Raw genomic sequence first — 5378 nt, forward strand, 5'->3', positions numbered from 1 at the left:
AGACTACCACAGCCACTATGACGAGACAGGCTGATGAATGAGTAGTTGTGTCAGTGGTACACTTACACCATGTAGACAACCACATCAACTATTACCAGACAGAGTATGATCAATGAGTAGTTGTGTCAGATGTACACTTTCACCAAGTAGAGAACCACAGTCACTATGACTAGACAGAGTATGATGAATGAGTAATTGTGTCAGCTGTACACTTACGCCATGCAAATCACCACAGTCACTATGACCAGACAGAGTATGAAAAATGAGTAGTTGTGTCAGCTTTACACTTACACCATGCAGAGCACCACAGCCTCTATGACCAGACAGTATGATGAATGAGTAGTCGTGTCAGCTGTACACTTACACCATGCAGACAACCACAGCCACTGTGACCAGACATAGTATGATGAATGAGTAGTTGTGTCAGCTGTACACTTACACCATGTAGACAACCACAGCCACTATGACCAGACAGAGTATGATGAATGAGTAGTTGTGTCAGCTGTACACTTACACCATGAAGACAACCACAGCCACTATGACCAGACAGAGGATGATGAATGAGTAGTTGTGTCCGTGGTACACTTTCACCATGTAAAGAACCACAGCCACTATGACCAGAAAGAATATGATGAATGAGTAGTTGTTTCAGCTTTACACTTACACCATGTAGACAACCACAGCCACTATGACCAGACACAAGATGATGAATGAGTAGTTGTGTCAGCTTTACACTTACACCATGTAGACAACCACAGCCACTATGACCAGACACAAGATGATGAATGAGTAGTTGTTTCAGTGGTACACTTTCACCATGTAGAGAACCACAGCCACTATGACCAGACAGAGATATGATCAATGAGTAGTTGTTTCAGTGGTACACTTACACCATGAAGACAACCACAACCACTATGACCAGACACAAGATGATGAATGAGTAGTTGTTTCAGCTGTACACTTACACCATGTAGACCACCACAGCCACTATGACCAGACACAAGATGATGAATGAGTAGTTGTGTCAGCTTTACACTTTCACCATGTAGACAACCACAGCCACTATGACCAGATAGAGTATGATGAATGAGTAGTTGTGTCAGCGGTACACTTACACCATGCAGACAACCACAGCCACTATGACCAGACAGAGTATGATGAATGAGTAGTTGTGTCAGCTGTACACTTAAGCCATGTAGATCACTACTGCCACTATGATCAGACAGAGTATGATGAATGAGTATTTGTGTCAACGGTACACTTACACCATGCAGACCCCCACAGCCAATATTACAAGACAGATAATGATGCATGAGTAGTTGTGTCACCTGTACACTTACACCATGTAGACAACCACAGTCACTATGAACAGACAGAGTATGATGAATGAGTAGTTGTGTCAGTGGTACACTTTCACCAAGTAGAGAACCACCGCCACTTTGACTAGACAGAGTATGATGAATGAGTAGTTGTGTCAGCTGTACACTTACGCCATGCAAATCACCACAGCCACTATGACCAGACAGAGTATGATGAATGAGTAGTTGTGTCATCTTTACACTTACACCATGCAGAACACCACAGCCTCTATGACCAGACAGAATGATGAATAAGAAGTCGTGTCAGCTGTACACTTACACCATGCAGACAACCACAACCACTGTGACCAGACATAGTATGATGAATGAGTAGTTGTGTCAGCTGTACACTTACACCATGTAGACAACCACAGCCACTATGACCACACAGAGTATGATGAATGAGTAGTTGTGTCAGCTATGCACTTACACCATGAAGACAACCACATCCACTATGACCAGGCAGAGTATGATGAATGAGTAGTTGTGTCAGTTTTACACTTACACCATGCAGACAACCACAACCACTGTGACCAGACATAGTATGATGAATGAGTAGTTGTGTCAGCTGTACACTTACTCCATGTAGACAACCACAACCACTATGACCAGACAGAGTATGATCAATGAGTAGTTGTGTCAGCTGTACACTTACACCATGAAGACAACCACAGCCACACATGACCAGACAGACAGAGATGATGAATGAGTAGTTGTGTCAGCTGTACACTTTCACCAAGTAGAGAACCACAGTCACTATGACTAGACAGAGTATGATGAATGAGTAGTTGTGTCAGCTGTACACTTACGCCATGCAAATCACCACAGTCACTATGACCAGACAGAGTATGAAAATGAGTAGTTGTGTCAGCTTTACACTTACACCATGCAGAGCACCACAGCCTCTATGACCAGACAGTATGATGAATGAGTAGTTGTGTCAGCTGTACACTTACACCATGCAGACAACCACAGCCACTGTGACCAGACATAGTATGATGAATGAGTAGTTGTGTCAGCTGTACACTTACACCATGTAGACAACCACAGCCACTATGACCAGACAGAGTATGATCAATGAGTAGTTGTGTCAGCTGTACACTTACACCATGAAGACAACCACAGCCACTATGACCAGACAGTATGATGAATGAGTAGTTGTGTCAGCTGTACACTTACACCATGTAGACAACCACAGCCACTATGACCAGACAGAATATGATGAATGAGTAGTTGTGTCAGCTGTACACTTACACCATGTAGACAACCACAGCCACTATGACCAGACACAAGATGTCGAATGAGTAGTTGTGTTAGTTTTACACTTACACCATGTAGACAACCACAGCAACTATAACCAGACACAAGATGATGAATGAGTAGTTCTTTCAGTGGTACACTTTCACCATGTAGAGAACCACAGCCACTATGACCAGACAGAGTATGATGAATGAGTAGTTGTTTCAGTGGTACACTTACACCATGAAGACAACCACAACCACTATGACCAGACACAAGATGATGAATGAGTAGTTGTTTCAGCTGTACACTTACACCATGTAGACCACCACAGCCACTATGACCAGACACAAGATGATGAATGAGTAGTTGTGTCAGCTTTACACTTTCACCATGTAGACAACCACAGCCACTATGACCAGATAGAGTATGATGAATGAGTAGTTGTGTCAGCGGTACACTTACACCATGCAGACAACCACAGCCACTATGACCAGACAGAGTATGATGAATGAGTAGTTGTGTCAGCTGTACACTTAAGCCATGTAGATCACTACTGCCACTATGATCAGACAGAGTATGATGAATGAGTATTTGTGTCAACGGTACACTTACACCATGCAGACCCCCACAGCCAATATTACAAGACAGATAATGATGCATGAGTAGTTGTGTCACCTGTACACTTACACCATGCAGATCACCACAGTCACTATGACCAGGCACAGGATGATGAATGAGTAGTTGTGTCAGCTCTACACTTACACCATGTAGACTACCACAGTCATTATGACCAGACAGAATATGATGAATGAGTAGTTGTGTCAGCTGTACACTTACACCATTCAGACCACCACAGCGACTATGACCAGACAGTGTATGATGAATTAATTAGTAGTTGAGTCAGCTGTACACTTACACCATGTAGACTACCACAGTCATTATGACCAGACAGAATATGATGAATGAGTAGTTGTGTCAGCTGTACACTTACACCATTCAGACCACCACAGCGACTATGACCAGACAGTGTATGATGAATCAGTAGTAGTTGTGTCAGCTGTACACTAACACCATGTAGACAACCACAGCCACTATGGCCAGACAGAGTATGATGAATGAGTAATTGTGTCAGTTGTACACTTACACCATGTAGAAAACCACAGCCACTGTGACCAGACAGAAGATGATGAATGAGTAGTTGTGTCACCTGTACACTTACACCATGCAGATCACCACAGTCACTATGACCAGGCACAGGATGATGAATGAGTAGTTGTGTCAGCTCTACACTTACACCATGTAGACTACCACAGTCATTATGACCAGACAGAATATGATGAATGAGTAGTTGTGTCAGCTGTACACTGACACCATTCAGACCACCACAGCGACTATGACCAGACAGTGTATGATGAATTAATTAGTAGTTGAGTCAGCTGTACACTTACACCATGTAGACAACCACAGCCACTATGGCCAGACAGAGTATGATGAATGAGTAGTTGTGTCACCTGTACACTTACGCCATGGAGATTACCACAGTCACTATGACCAGTTGGAGTATGATGAATGAGTTGTTGTGCCAGCTGTACACTTACACCATGTAGACAAGCACAGTAAATATTACTAGACAGAGTATGATGAATGAGTAGTTGTGTCAGTGGTACACTTTCATCATGTAGAGAACCACAGCCACTATGACCAGACAGAGTATGATGAATGAGTTGTTGTGTCAGTGGCACACTTTCACCATGTAGAGAACCACAGACAGACTGAAGATGATGAATGAGTAGTTGTGTCCGCTGTACAATACACCAGCAGACATCACAGCTATGACCAGACAGAGTATGATGAAATGAGTAGTTGTGTGCCCAGAATCGTACACTTTACAGCCAATGTAGACAACACACCACTATGACCCCACAGAGTATGACCATGAGTAGTTGTGTCAGCTGTGAACCACAGGCACTATGACCACACCACTATACACAAGATGATGAATGAGTAGTTGTGTCAACTGTACACTTACACCATACAGACCACCACAGCCAGTATGACCAGACAGAGTATGATGAATGAGTAGTTGTTTCAGCTGTACACCATGTAGACCACCACAGCCACTATGACCAGACAGAGTATGATGAATGAGTAGTTGTGTCAGCTGTACACTTACACCATGTAGACAACCACAGCCACTATGACCAGACAGAGTATGATGAATGAGTAGTTGTGTCAGCTGTACACTTACACCATGTAGACAACCACAGCCACTATGACCAGACAGAGTATGATGAATGAGTAGTTGTGTCAGCGGTACACTTTCACCATGTAGAGAACCACAGCCACTATGACCAGACAGAGTATGATGAATGAGTAGTTGTGTCAGCTGTACACTTACACCATGTAGACAACCACAGCCACTATGACCAGACAGAGTATGATGAATGAGTAGTTGTGTCAGCTGTACACTTACACCATGTAGATCACCACTGCCACTATGACCAGACAGAGTATGATGAATGAGTAGTTGTGTCAGCGGTACACTTACACCATGCAGACAACCACAGCCACTATTACAAGACAGAGTATGATGAATGAGTAGTTGTGTCACCTGTACACTTACACCATGCAGATCACCACAGTCACTATGACCAGACACAGGATGATGAATGAGTAGTTGTGTCAGCTGTACACTTACACCATGTAGACAACCACAGTCACTATGACCAGACAGAGTATGATGAATGAGTAGTTGTGTCAGCTGTACACTTACACCAT

General features: G+C 43.3%; 1 long non-coding RNA gene across 1 annotated transcript; it reads right to left on the minus strand.

The window, feature by feature from the left end:
- Positions 1-2575: 2575 nt before the first annotated feature.
- On the minus strand, positions 2576-5021 carry LOC124264815. Its single transcript, XR_006895264.1, has 3 exons — positions 4947-5021; positions 4581-4582; positions 2576-2634 (listed from the first exon to the last, which is right to left on the minus strand). It is a non-coding gene; the product is annotated as an uncharacterized LOC124264815 (long non-coding RNA).
- Between the last annotated feature and the right edge of the window lie 357 nt (positions 5022-5378).

This window comes from Haliotis rubra, unplaced genomic scaffold (assembly GCF_003918875.1).
Source record: "Haliotis rubra isolate DU_JTF1 unplaced genomic scaffold, ASM391887v1 Scf946, whole genome shotgun sequence".
In the NCBI taxonomy this organism is placed as follows: domain Eukaryota; kingdom Metazoa; phylum Mollusca; class Gastropoda; order Lepetellida; family Haliotidae; genus Haliotis; species Haliotis rubra.